The 15,364-nt window shown below is 35.3% G+C and overlaps 1 protein-coding gene and 1 non-coding gene across 10 annotated transcripts in view; one reads left to right on the forward strand and one right to left on the reverse strand.

Annotated features, from left to right (window-relative positions):
• APBB2 (amyloid beta precursor protein binding family B member 2) overlaps positions 1 to 15,364 on the reverse strand; it is a 357,658-nt gene that overhangs the window by 238,278 nt on the left and 104,016 nt on the right. Inside the window, exon 3 of one of the 9 annotated variants that reach the window (XM_063107682.1) lies at positions 14,598 to 14,704. The exons of the other annotated variants lie outside the window; for them this stretch is intronic. The gene's annotated coding sequence lies outside the window, so the exon portion shown is untranslated. The remainder of the gene's footprint in view (positions 1 to 14,597; positions 14,705 to 15,364) is intronic. 9 annotated transcript variants of the gene reach the window in all.
• Positions 1,005 to 1,110, forward strand: LOC134386675 (U6 spliceosomal RNA). The gene has a single exon (XR_010024506.1). It is a non-coding gene; the product is annotated as a U6 spliceosomal RNA (small nuclear RNA).

Below are 15,364 nucleotides of genomic sequence, written 5' to 3' on the forward strand. Positions count from 1 at the left end.
GACTACAAGATATTGAAGATCAGAGCGGTACCCTATTTAACTTTAAATCCTTAGCTTTTGGCACATACTGGACACATAATAATCCAATGTATTGCTGGTGGATAGATAGATGAGGGAATGAAGGAACAGAGCTATAATAGTAGCTACTTATTTGGTGATTTATTTGAAAACAAAGATTGATTCTTGACAATAAAACACAGTTCAGGAGGCTTCCCAAAGTTATTTAATAACCAAAAAATATGCAAAAGAGGTGTTCATTGAAGCATTCACAATGGGAAAAATGACAACAACCTGAATTTTCAACCATTGGGCAACATGCAATTTTATTATGATCCTACATTGAATAGATTATGGAGCTATTAAAAATAAACATAAGGGCCTATAACAGAAGGAAATTAAGATATAACAGTAATAAAAATAGGAGGAACAAAATAAGATGTGTACTATAACTAAACCAAATAGAAATATGTACACACGTTAAAAAAAAAGACTGGAATGGAATACAAACTTATAGGTTTAGATCTTATAGGTGATTTTTTTCCCACTTACAAAAACTTTTTGTAAAACTTTTATACTGTCATTTATAGATCCTATTGTAAAACTAGAATTTTCACAAGTTTCTAACAGTAATTTATTACAATCATCACTAATAGTAACTTATTCCATCAAAACTGCTATTGACTAAAAGATGCACCACTATGTTATGTAATAAGAATAAAAACAAAATAAAGCAGCTACATAAGAAATATTTTGTTGGTAAAATAAAAGTGATCATTACCAGTGATTAGATAACAACAAACTAATAAATCTATGAGAAAACTGATACAAATTTCTTAAAGAAATAAATGGTTTGATTCACAAATAGAAGTTCTAAGTAAGGATTAGGGTAAGAGAAGAAATAAGGACATTGAATTGTGGAAGGCAGGTCTTCATCATGCCTCTGAGATAAAATGCATCTGGTCCCACATGATTGAGTAAATGGATTATCATGAAGAAAAATTAAAGTGCTGCCTTTAGCAGCAGCACATATATTAAAATAAGAACAATACAGGATTAGCATGGCCCCTGCACTAGGCTGATATGCAAATTCATGAAGCGTTCTGTATTTTTAATCAGTACATGATGTATATGTATATCAGATCATCATGATGTACACCGTCAATATATAAATCTTTATTTGTCAATTAAATATATTTTTTTAAAAAGAAAACATAGCTAGAAAATTCTTGATAAAAGGAGAAGGAGGCGAAGGGGTAGGAGGGGAAGCAGGAGGAAGAGAAGAGATAATTAAAGTAAGCCAAGAGGTCTCAGCTTCTGTATAAAAGAAGTCATAAAATAAATTGTATGAGTGGCATTTCCCTAACAGAAACCTTGAAACTGCCTATAGCTCATAATCACAGAGAAAGCTACTCACTGAATTATGGTAATGTCAAATTTTTTACATGGGGGAGTAGGGTGGAAGGAGGTTATAAGTCTACATCTTCAATGAAGCATTATGGTTCACAAAATCAGAATTAAAATTTGGAATTTTCAATCCAGTGGTCCTCTAAGCTTTCCTTCCTAAGCTCACCCATTTCTACAAATATTACTGGCTTTTCATTTAACATAATAATGAAAATTAATTAATCTCACCTGAACTTTTACCAGTTCAGCATGAAAAAAAAAAATACAAGAAACTTTCCAGTTGGGAATCAAATCATGGGACAGTACTTTAGCTGTCCATGAAAGAGTAATAACCACAACAATGCAACAAATTGTAAGAACAAACCACAATAAGCAGTCAGACAAACACAATACCAAAGAAGAAGAAAAAAAAAAAATCACAGAGACATTCAAATTCACTATTTTAAAGCACTGATTATTTAAACCCTCCATACATCTACATATGTTAGGCAAAGAGATCTTTTTCATTGCTAAACTACAAAAACAAAATACAGAAGTCCAATACTAAATTAATCTAGCAATTTACTTAGTATAAGAGTGATTTACAAATAAAAGTCATAGAAGCCAACTTCTGAGAAAAGTCAACAAAACCAGGAGTTGGTTCTTTGAAAAGATTGACATATCTGACAAACCTTTAGCTAGACTGACTAAGTAAAAAAGAAAACTGAAATAACTAAAATCAGAAATGAGGAAGGATTACTACTGATTGTACAGAAACAAGAAGGATTATGAGACAGAATAATTGAATGCCAACAAATTGGACAACCTAGATGAAATTAACAAATTCCTAAAGATACACAACCATCCAAGACTGAATCATGAAGAAATAGAAAATCTGAACAGACCTGTAACTAGTAAGATGATTGATTTGTAATCAAATTCTTCCCAACAAAGAAAAGCCCAGGGGGGCTGGCCAGCTAACTCAGTTGATTAGAGCACAGCCGTATAACACCAAGGTCAGGAGTTCAGATCCCCCTACTGTCCAGCCACCAAAAATAAAAAATAATAATGAAAAGAAAAGCCCAGGGCCAGATGTCTTCACTGGTGAATTCTACCAAACATTTAAAGAAGAATTAGCATTAATCCTTCTCGAACTCTTCAAAAAAATTAAAGGAGAGGGAACGTTTCCAAACTTATTCTATAAGACCAGTATTACCCTGATACCAAAGCAAAACAATTACTCTGCAGGGAAACTACAGACCGTTATCTCTTATGAATATTGATGCAAAAATAATCAACAAAATACTAGTAAACCAAATACAACAGCATATTAAAAGGATTATACATTATGACCAAGTGGGATTTATTCCTGAAATGCAAGGATGGTTCAACATATGAAAATGGATCAGTGGAATACACCATATGGTAACAAAATGAAGGGGAAAAAACCCCCACATGATCAACTCAAAGTAGAAAAAGCATTTGACAAAATTCAACACTCTTATGATTAAGAAAATACTCAATAAACTAAGAATAGAAGGAAATGACCTCAACATAATAAAAGTCATATATGAAAAGCCCATAGCTAATACCATACTTGATGACTGAAATCTTTTCCTCGAATAGCAGGAAGAAGATAACAATGTCCATTTTCACCACTTCTTATCAACATAGTACTGGAAGTCATAGCCAGACAATTGAGCAAGAAAAAGAAATAAAATTAACCCAAATTGGAAAAAAAGAAGTAAAATGATCTCTGTTAATGGACATGATCTCATATGTAGAACACCCTAAAGATTACACACACACACACACACACACACACACACACTCTGTTAGAATAAACAAATACAGCAAAGTTGCAGGATACGAAATCAACACAAAAATCTGTTACACTTCTATACACATGAGCTACTAAATCCATTCAGATATACAAAGGGTCCTACATTTTCAATAGAATGGTGTCCTCACTAACATTCAGGCCTACGATGGGACAAATTCACAACTTTTTCAGCACCACACTCTCCCGAGTGAGCCACGGGCCGGCCCAAATTCACAACTTTTTGCATGAAGCAATCACAAGGGAGACTTGTTGAACTTGTCCTATCATAAGAAAACAAGTTTGCCATTGCACTTCAAAAGCACACCAAAAGGATAACATAATAGCAAATAATGGGCAAAATGGCCTTTTCGAGCAATAAATGCCTGGGTCTCCACGAAACAGCTATAGTCACAAACCGTGTTAAGAATGGTAACCACCATCATCAGATACAGACAGGTTGATTTTGTTCAAAAACTGTATTATGCACTTTTAGGAGTTACTATAGATTCATAGAATTCTTGATTGACAAATCATGTTACATGTGAAAATCATTTAATGGATAAGAAAATAAGAACCCTAGAATGAGGTACCTGATATGTCCAATGTCACATGAACAGAGGCAAAACCAGCTACAACTGAGGTTTTCTGTGTTCTTTCCCCTTGTCTAATAAAATTCCTGAGCTAAAGGTCGAGAGTACCATCTTAGTCTGTTGGCAGAAAAAGTCCCCACAACACGATTTCTTGAAGACTCTTAACCACATCAGTCTATGCCTAATATAATTAAACCGTCTCACTCCTGCCCCAGGAAAGCAACCTCCTAGGATTATATGGGAAGCTTTTGTACTAACAGTGGACTTTTTGACCACTATGGCTGCTGTTGTCCCATCCCTTATGGAAAGGGGTTAGGAGCTTCCCTGTGAGAGGTAGAATTCCCACTGTCAGTTACTCTGAAAAAAGGCAGATCCTGAGAAAGGAAATGGGAACTAACAAGGAAAGACTTGGTAGAAGAAAGGAGGAAACCTTCCCTCTTCCAGAGCCTCAGTTTATTTGATGTCTGGTTTCTCATCAAGATGTGTTGACAGTCACTTCTGAAGGTAGGGGTTAAACGGTCTAGGCCAGAGAGGCAGCCTTGTAGAGGGCCCAGCGAGGACGGGTTTAGGCTTGCCATATCTAGCAGCCAATTTTATGGGACTCTCAGAGATTTGCTAAAAGTCATAAACTCAACTTCTATATTCTGTAGATTTAAGGACATGTTTTCAGATGAGGGATGGAATGGAAAATGGGAAAGCAGAGTCCCCAAAGAGCTATCACAGTGCTGGCAGCAGTGATTAGCACGGTCTCCAAAGAAAAGGAGAACCTTTGGGACAGGAATCAAGGCACGAAGGCCAGGTTCACCTCATCATATGAAGATGGTTTCTTTTCCTGATCATCTCAGAGGAGGGGGCTTTACTTTAACCAGGACACCCAATGGGTCTCCTTGTGAACCATCACAGGTTAAACATAGATTTCTGGACATTGACGATACAGGCTGCTATTCAAGTGGGTGGGTGCCAGGATGACTGACCATCCAGAATGTTTACAGTCACATCCATTCTGATTGGCCAGAAACTCGTTAATAATTTTGAATCTCACCCTTCCAATAATCGTACTTCTCTCCATCCTCAGTATCTGCTATTGATTCCTGAGCCCGGGAGGACATGAACCTTTGTGTTACACATTTAATGTAATAGGATGTGTATTAATTACCAGATTTGGAATTAATACACATCTTATTAATAAACTAAGCAGTAGATATTAGTATTTCCATTTTAGGGGACAGAAAATTGAGGCTCTGAGAAAGAACTCTCTCACAGACAGTGGCAGAACCAGAATTCAATTCTAAGATGAAAAGAATTTTAGAGTTATACAGAAACAGTCCCTCTACCCTCGAAATCCACCCTCCTTTGAAAGATAATAATGCAGGGAACAAGTAACTATGTGACCTGAACGTAAATGCATCACTATCTCATAAAATATTAATATGGAAAAGACTGATCATAAGCATGTTCTTAATCCTACACCCAATTCTCATACTGCAATTATTGTCAAGCATTACCTGAATATCAAAAGCTTTTACATACAAGGGTACTTCAAAAGTTCATGGAAAGATTCATATTATCTTTTAATTCTATTTTTTCCATGAACTTTTTGAAATACCCTCATATATTTGGATGATAAAACACTAGTTTCTTCAAATCCGTGTATATTAATGATAAAGCCAATTTAACCCTATTTATTAAGAAAAAAAATCTCAACATATATTCTATTAATGCCCTTGGCATTCCTATGTGAATATGTCATTTTATTAAAACATTACCATCACTTTCATCCAAAGACAATTTAACAGATGATTTAAGGGAAAAATCTGAATTTAACAATTTTCCCTTCAGTCATTTCTTTAAACCTCTGACAAAACCTTTGTTCTAAGAAATTATTTCTTTTACTTTCTATTTTGACAATGCATCTGAATTAAATTGCCACTTCTGTGAACACTGAAACTCTAAATCAAAACTAGCAATGATAAGATTTTCTCCAAGGATGCTAGATTCCCTAAACAATAGTCATCATCATGATAATCTTTAAATGCCCTTTCTCATGTGGTTATGCCAATGACTTGTTGCAACTAAACTTCATTTTGTTAAAATCAATTGATTTCTCTCTATATGTGACTCTTTTCAGCTACCACTCATTTTCTCTTTTTTCTACTTCTAAGACATCAAACTCTAGTCTAACGTAATTTTACTGATACTACATCCACATTAAGTTAATTCATCAAAATGCTGCAAAGATTTTTTTAAAAGATATAGAATGCTACAAACTCCCTTTATAAGTAGGGTGACCATTTAATTTATCATCCAAAGCAGGACACTTTTGATATCAAAAGGGGGCATTATCAAAAATTATACCAGAACAGCAGGCATAGCTAGGATAGTCCCAGCAAACTGGCATATATGGTCACTCGATTTATTAAGGAATCAAATATCACACTTAAAAGATGAAAGTCTCAAAAGATGAAATAAAGACCATAATGGGGAGGTGGGCGTGAAGGGTTCCTATGTGGGCAGAAAGTCTGAAGAGTCAAATTAGAAGGTCAAAGGAAGGCTGCAGTCTCTCTCAAGCACCAAAACCCAATGGCACTTCCAGATTACCTAAACACTGCTCCTCCTCCCCTGGGTATTGAAACAATTCGTGCATGTGAATTAAGTCCATCATATGCCATTTACTGGTTTATTTTACTGTCACCATCATGCTCCTCCTGGATATTACCTGAACTTATCCCCGTATCTATGAGTTACTCTTCCCCTTGCTTCCTTATTTTATTTCCTATCACTGAGCCAATCAACCATATATGTATCAGGCACTATGCTGTTACCTCCTACATAAAATGGGGAACCCAAAGCTGAATTACATATAGTCCTTGCCAGGTAATTGCCCCAAATTTTTGTTTGTAAGACTTTGTCTAAAACTCAATACAGTTTTGCTCCAACCTCCACTTCTGCATGTCCTAAGCAGCTCAAGGAAGGAGTACAATTGCAAAGTATTCTAGAGAAGCCACCCCTCAAATTATTCATAGATAATTTTGTATGTAGACTGGTATACAAGAATAAAAAACTATACAACTTCGGTTAAGGTGTCAACATTTCTACATCTTAAAAAATGCTATAAAAGCTCTTCCAACCCAGACAATTTGGACTTTTGGAAAAGCAACATGTCACTTTTTCTTGCATTCCTATTTCCTCCTTGAAGCTGATGAGGGATTGATTATGTCTTGCCCACCAGTGCATCACCAGCACCTTGCAGAATATCTAGCACAAAACAGGCACATAATAAATACCTGTTGAATAAATTAATGAATGAGGGGCTCATGGCTAACTACTCTTTTCTTGATCCCATCTCAAGATCTTTGCTGTATTGATTATCTCCTCTTAAAAGGCAGCCCATTCCCCCCATTATAGTAACAGCCTTGAGGTCGACCAAAAACCCCAAAGCAAATCCCCAGCCTCTTAATAGCAAATGTAACCTGAGCAAGTTTTCCAATCACTCTCTATGCCTTATTTTTCTAATCTAGAAAATAGTCCTAATCACTCTCTATGCCTTATTCTTTCTATCTGTAACACAGACATAGCTTGCAAGGTTTTGTGGTATCTGTGAGATTTGAAACTAGTTTATGTAAAGGGCCAGGCAGAAACCCAATAAATGTTTGTTGAATCAAAGAATAAACTGCCATTCTGTTCTGGCTCCAGATCCAAATGTAACCATCAAAATCCAATTTGCCAAAGCTGATCTTCATTCAAACAACACATATGCATCAAGGGCTATAATACACAACTGAAGTCTGTCTGATATTAAACATCAAAGGAAGAATTTAACATGTACTTTTAAATACAGGAAAACAATAATCAGGTCACAAGCAAAAGGGAAAGGTGTACAATCGAATTTTCCTTACCAAAGTTTCCAAGTATTAAGAGATTATCAGCTTACAGCACACTGAAGCTTTCTGCAGGAATCACACAGTGGAAGAAGGTAACCCTGAAAATGTTTTTTAAACTCAGCTGTTTTGCTCCTGCTTTTCACTGTCAAGAATGCATAGGTCAAGTTTGCCCTTACCTTAGAGTGCAAAATTAAGCAGCCACAGACTACAAGAATAAGATTTGGTCTGAATAGAGTTTTCATTCAACTCTGTTTGCTCTTCCAGTAATCTAAGATGTAAAACCTCAAAAGGGAAAAACATCACAAGTTTTGTGCAACTTTAAGTTTATGAAAGAAAATAAACCCTGGCACAGGCATAATTTGGTTTTGCTGTACAGCAAATGTTCTAAGAGACCCATTCTACTGCTATTTCACTTCTCCTTCAGGCCAAGCAATGGCCAATGGGAATAGAAGCTCCCTTGTGTTCTATTTCCAGAACACCTGAACTTACGGTCTACTGAGGCTAGAGAGCTATTTAGAGGCCCTTACCTTCTTCTTTTCCAGTAAGAGCGGCAAACACAAGCTATGAAACTTTCCCTAGGGTTTGGTTTCCTTTCTCACAGCTCACTTGTGTTACTCTCCTGGAAAATGAAAGAAACCCCTGAGTTTTTCAAAGCCCAGAAGCAATGTTGATCTCAAATAACATTTTCCATTTTCCTAAAAGCCATCATTTCCTACTCTACTCGGGCATATACAGCATGAAGTAAAGCCAAAACTACCTCTTTACAGTCCATGACATAGATGCAGTAGTTGCAAGAAAATGTGAGCTCTGGTTTACGATGCAAAGGGTTATCCTGGGATAAATATGGGCTATAATATTAAGGTGTTAAATTCTGTTATAAGCTCACAATTTTGGCCTCCTTTGAAGACTATCTGAACAAAAGCAGCTCACATCTGGATGAGGATTTTTTCTTCTAAATCCCCAGTGAAGCAGGTACATGAATTTACTACCACAACCTGTTTTCCTTATCCATCCTCATTTTGCAGACTCTTTCTTGCCAACGGTTACAGAGTTCATAAGAGAAGAGGTAGAATACAAACCGATGCAGGCTGACCCAGGGCCTCTCTGATAATCGCCTGCCCTGAACTAAGAAAGCATGTATGTTGTCTAAATCTGAGTCCAGCAGAGACCAAACATGAGTGACTGCCAGCAGAAGTACATGAGGTAATGCATATGCTGATTAGCTTGATGTAGCCATTCCACAGTGTATACATATTTCAAAATATCCTGCTATACACCACAAATATACACAATTTTTGTCAATTAAAAAAATACATAATAAGGAAAAAAGAAGAGTGAAAATCAACACAAGGGTTTCACATGAGTTTACAAACTGAGGTCCTTAACTGTATGAATAACAATATTTTTTATGGACTCAAAAATATCATTTAAGACATATGAGTTTTAAATCTGCCATAGCAATGAAGCAGGAGGCACAGCTTTATAGCCTCCACAAAGGACTTGCAAGAAGTGCATTTTGGTCTGGGTTTAAGTCTTTGATAGCAAGTCACAAATTATTTTTCAGTTAAAATGGCAATAAGGAAAATCCTGAAACTTAAGCCATCAATCCAAATACAAAACTAACATCCAAGGAGCCCTTTGTAAGTTCTATTGGACTATAACTGCAACTGAAGCTTTTTATACATATAATGTATAATAATGAATAATAATGTTATAGCAATATTACATATTGTTATAAAATAAAAATGATTTAATTTTAGGAGATAGAAGGAATCTTAAGAGATTATTCACTTTACCGACCATATTTTATTGAACAAGGAACTGTGGAAGACAAAAAAATTAATGGGACCTGATCCCAGCCCTTAGAATTTTACAATGTGGTAAATCAAATTAAACATTATATAAATAACTATGGCCCAATTCAAGTTAAAAACAATAAAAGATAAAATCAGAGATTCAAGGAGGATATTAAAGGAGTTCAACATATAGAAAAGAGTACTTCTTTTCTGAAAGGTGACTTCTTTTGCATGGCAAACTGGTTAAGAGCATACATGTGAGAATCACGCAGCCCTGGGTTCAAGTCTTGACTACATCACTCCTTAGCTGTGTGACATTAGACAAGTTGTTTAACCTGCCTGGGCCTCAGTTTCAAAATCTTGAAAATGGGGTAATAACATCTGCCACTCAGAGCCAATACAGGATTAAATAAGATAAAACACGTATAGCTTTTAGTACATTCCCAGCACACTCTCAGAGTTAAATGACTGCTAGTGATGGCTTCCAGTCCTAGACCTATCATTTCTCCATCTCTCATGTCTTGCTCCTTCTCTTGCCAATGCCCCTTAACTGATCTGTCCAGAGCCCCTCTAGAACCTATTATTAACTCTTCTTTAAAGATGAGAAAACAGGCTTTCAGAGGATGGGGAACATGCCCAACGACACACAGTAAACAGCCTACCACATTCACCTCCAGATTCTTGGGCCCTAACATACATTATTATTTCTTTAGTTGTCTAATTCCTCCTATTATTTATAAACAATTAAAAGGCAAGTAGAGCATCTTGTACAAATTTCAAAAGGTGCTCTCTTTGGGCAGGCAAGAGTGTACAGCTTGCTGAGTAACATGCTGGATGGTTTCCAGCCCCTAACCCACTGCTCACATGTACACTTGTACAGTGAACAACCTACAGAACCTCACGTGTTGGCCCTGGGTCTCCAGCCTCCAGTTTTCTCTTTTCCAGGCTACATTCCACACTACTGCCCAAGTGATCTCTGTAAAACTCCCATCTAATTATGTTATTTCTCTTACTTTAAAAATCTGGATGGCTATTCATTGTTCAGAAACCGCAAGTCTCCAGCATGGCGCACGTGTAGCCCTCCTAATTCTGGCATCAAGCAGCCTTGTCCATCTCAGAGCCTGCTCTGCTCTCCAACATGCCGCAGAGCCCAGCCACGGTGGAGTTCTTGCTGCTTTCTGGATGTGACATGAGTTCCCATCCCTCCATGCCAGGCATGTGCTTTTTCTACAGCCCTAGCTATTCTCCCCCTTTCTCTCAGTCTTCTGACTCAGCCCCAAATACTTATTTCAATGCCCAGTCTTCAATGCAGTGCACACATTTCCCGATTTCTCAGCTGAAATGACTGCCCCTTCCTTGACAGACCCCCAGCATTTGTGAGTTTACCTTCCCCACCAGTTCATGGGAGTTAGGAGGATACTGCATGGCTTTGAAGTTCAATGGATGAGAACTGGAATCCTGACTCAAACATATTCTAGCTGTGTGAATTTGAGAAAGTTACTTTCCCCTCAGTTTCTCCTGAGGCATTATTGAAACTCAGGAGAAAGTCCTCTGCCTACCCCAGAATTATTGTGGAGATCAAATGACTTAATGCTACAGCTTTCAAACTTGCTCAAACAATGGAGTCACTCTAAGGGCAAAATACAATGAAATCTTGATATACTTGTATTTATCTGTACCATGTTAACAAAGAACTATTCTACTAGAAGAAATTATGACTACATTATATGCATACAGGTTTTCAAATATAAAATAAAATGTGTGTGTGCCACACACACACATTCATGCTTTCAAAATCATTGCTCTCATTTTATCAATTAAATGTTTGGAAGTTTTTATTAGCTTTTTTTCCATTTGCTAATTTAACTTAACAAGTAGCAGCAGGTACCAAAAATTAAAGAAAATATAATGGGAGGAAAAAAAATTAAAGATTAGAAAATTCTATTCCTTATTTTGGAGGGTATGGGTCAATAAATATTACTGAATTTTAGTGGCCAAACACCTCATCTAAGAACAACTGGTCCACTGCTTGTCACATGCTGAATAAATGTCATTTGAATCTGAATTTGAAACTCGAATTAAGTTTCCTGAAAGCAAGGACATATTCATCTTTGAGTAATGAGCTCCTAACACAGTATCTCACACATAGCACTCAACAAATGCTGGCTTCATAAATGAACTAAAAATTAAGAAAGCATGCAAAGATCTATAAAACATTTTTGCAATTTGCTACAAAAATAAATTCTATTTAAAAATCTATCAAATATTCCTTCTGTACCCATCACTTCATCTGAGATATTTAGAGTTTCTTTGGAGAGAGAAATGTGTAGGTAGAATTCTCCCTTAGGCACAGAAATATTAAGACAGCTAGGTGGTAGGAATATGTCATCTGCACTATTGTAATATAACAAAAGGGACCAATGAAGACACAAAGCTTTATACACAGTACCTGTCAGCCAGTGACATTAGAATTTTGAACACATATTCAGTCCCACAGTCTTCTATTCAGAGTATGTCTGGTTACAGTAAACACTACAGAGATTATAGAAAGTGAATCCTATTCTATTCTCTGTACTCAGATGAAAAACCTACACAGCGTATTTCACATATTTATACTCTTTTCTAACTGAAAGCCAAAATAGTCTAAAACTAAAGAAAAGACCAAGATCCAATTGTTTTTCTTTTACTAAAAATGTCATAGATAAATATTTATTGTCATGAATATTCATTATTTATTAAGTAGAAAAGATGGGTTAACAAACAATTGTAGTATACACTACTCTTAGTGTTAACATAAAAATAAACATAGATGTATTAAATAGAATAATAAAAGTTTTTTTCTTTACTTCTTTTAAAACAATATACAGCTAATTTTTTTAAAGTATATGTTTTGTCACTATTACAGACTCAAGTTTCTAGAGATCTTCCTGAAATAATTAAATAAAATTCTTGAAACAAGGAAAACTTTGAAAACACATATGTAATTAAGAAAAAAAATAAAAGTACAGGACAAAAGGAGGTTAAAAGTAAGTGTGGAGGTTGCACAGGGTTCTGAATTTTCTCTAAAATTGTGTGCTTCCTTTCCCAAAAAGAAGCTACCACCAGTACATTTAAGTATCCCTTACAGTTTTCAAAGTACTATTAGAAACATTCTCTCATGACTTCAACAAATTTCAAAAGGACTTCTCTTCCCCTTCCACCCCTTCATGTTAACTTCCACATAACAAGTTCTTGAGGACTAGATTTATGTGCAGTACACTTCTGCAGGGGGAATTGTGAATATCTTTCTGTGCATATAAATATTCACTTGTAACATCGATTTTGGTAAGCACGGATCTTTTTGCCACAGTCCCTCTGATAACAAAGGGGCTGTCTTTAGCTTGTTATTGTAAGCAAAAGTCCACAGATGCCTTGTCTCTATAAAATGGAAAGATAACTTTTACAATAATGCCACAATGTACTGCAAAAGAGAATATTTTGGTATAATGGCAGGAAAATATTTCACTAGAGACTGTATTATTAAATTTTAAAGAAATGCTAAATTATTTGAAAGCCAATTTAAGTAGTTTGCTTTCTGAGGCTAAGTTATATTTCCAATCTAAACACAACTGCAAATATCTGGATCCTGAGTTCAGAGAATTAATCTTTTGCCCTTTTTATTCCACTTCCATGGACAGACTGGTGGCTTTCAACATAACATTCTTTCAAATATCCCTCCAAGATGGAATAACAACTACAACACAAAGGACTTCCTTTATTTTGAGATTAATATGTGATTACAAGAGAACGAAGTCCAACTACATAAATTCCTTAATTTCTTTTAAATTCCACTGACAATAATATTTTACTACTGCAAATGTTTCACTGTAACAGAAATAACTGGTTTTGATGAAAATTTTCAAACGCCTTCTTTCAATGAATTTACATTTTAGCATAAACTTGACAGCCCTCAGAAATTACATCCATTTGTATGTACAGTGTATATACACACACACGTTATATATTTTTTCAGTACAAATACTTCAAATAAGCTTCATAATTGAAGACCCTTACTTTGATTATAATTATTACAAAATAATACACAATTTAATTATAATTAAATTTATAGTAAACACGATATAACAATAAAATCTATAAAATCTGATCTTACTATTTAATGCTTCTGTAGAACTTCCAGAGCAATGTTCTTTTCTGTCTTGTTTTGTTTTAAACACGTTTCAACTAGCTCATGTGTACTGTCAGAAATGGAGAGGAGCTGTAAGTCATGGGCATACAAAGTTTAGAAAACTACCTAGTAATTTAATGGGAAAGCAGTTTCTTTTGTCAGGGATATTGTTTCTGGAACATAAAAAGATGTGTATTAGAGTGTGTGTGCACATGTGTGTACATATTTTGTACACAGTCTTATGGGCTTTTGGTCATTCATACTTCTAATTAGTAGCTACAAAAAAATAGATTGACTTTATTATCTTTAAGGACCATTTTACCTTTTCAAAAAATATCAGGGAATAAAACTAAACTTTCAGGCCCCAAGCAATTTTTTCTAATAGTCAGCAAAAACATTCATACAGTTGTCTTAATTAGAATGTCTCAGAATATCTCAAAAAAGTAATAAAACAATAAAACTGAAAGGTGCACCAATTCTTCCAAGACCAAGCTACATGAGGGATTTATTGGACAAGCGATTCCACCTCTTTCTTTCCTTTCTACAGACAAGAGTCAAGTAGATTTCATTCTTACTCTAAAAATTCAGAACCAAAGAGCCTATCCAAAATGTCTAGAATACCTGACAGCTGGACTCACTTTTGTCACACTATATTGCTCTGCCTCATCTTTAAAGTTTAATTCATCAACTGTAAACCTGACCAAAGTTTTATCACAATCTTGAGGACTTAGTTTATGAAGCCCAAAAGAAACGGCACAACATGGAAAGTCATCCTAATCTCTCGGAAGTTTTTTTTAAAAAGAGATTTTCTGAGTCCCCTTCCATGTTACAAACCCATAAAAGCATTTAAAATTTACTAAGCCAAGAATAAAAGGAAATAGAAAAGCCACAAACCCATTGTTAACTTCCTGAGAGAAGTATAACAGAATAAGAATTTTTAAAAAGTTAAAAATTACTTACTTTTCCCAGGTCTTTGGTATAAAGTTCAGAAGGCAAGCTCCCTTTCTCCCACAAAATCTGTTAATTAACAGCAATCACTCAAAGAAGGTCAAGCAGTCCAAATATATCTAGAAATTGTTTAGAGACCAAAATTTTAGATTCAAAGTCAGATAAGAAATTAAAAATCAAAATACCCCACTGCTATTTAGAGTATCTCTGCATAATTAAAATAAAGATTTCACTGGAATACCTAAATGATGAGATATGTAAGCTATTTTTCTTTCATAATATACCAACAAGGACTTCTAAATCTAGATGGCATTTTGATCTGTCATCTTATTAAAGTTCCTAAAGCAGGAACTACCAAGACTTCTTGGCAACCGCTCATGGCAAAAATGTCTTTCTCAGGGAGTCATAAAAAGGAACTGAGGGAGGATATATGGACTTCTAATTATACTGTGACTTGGGAGGGAAGGTCTTCTGAAATCACACTTGCAATACATCTCATAAACACAGAAGTGCTTGTAAATAAAAATGAACAACAGCAAAGAAAATTATCAACAACTTTTAAACACTCTTCAGATGGATCAATTTAAGCACACTTCACTTTTGCAGGTGGGAATGGAAAGAGATAGTGGCATTAATTTTTTCCTAATAAAACAGAAAACCTGAAAATTCTGCATGATTAATAATCTCACTTAAAATATAAAGTTACTTTCCCAACAATCCTGCAAATAGATACATAGGTAATAATTTATTAATAAGATAAAATACTTTAAGTAGGTAAA

Source organism: Cynocephalus volans, chromosome 9, assembly GCF_027409185.1.
Source record: "Cynocephalus volans isolate mCynVol1 chromosome 9, mCynVol1.pri, whole genome shotgun sequence".
In the NCBI taxonomy this organism is placed as follows: domain Eukaryota; kingdom Metazoa; phylum Chordata; class Mammalia; order Dermoptera; family Cynocephalidae; genus Cynocephalus; species Cynocephalus volans.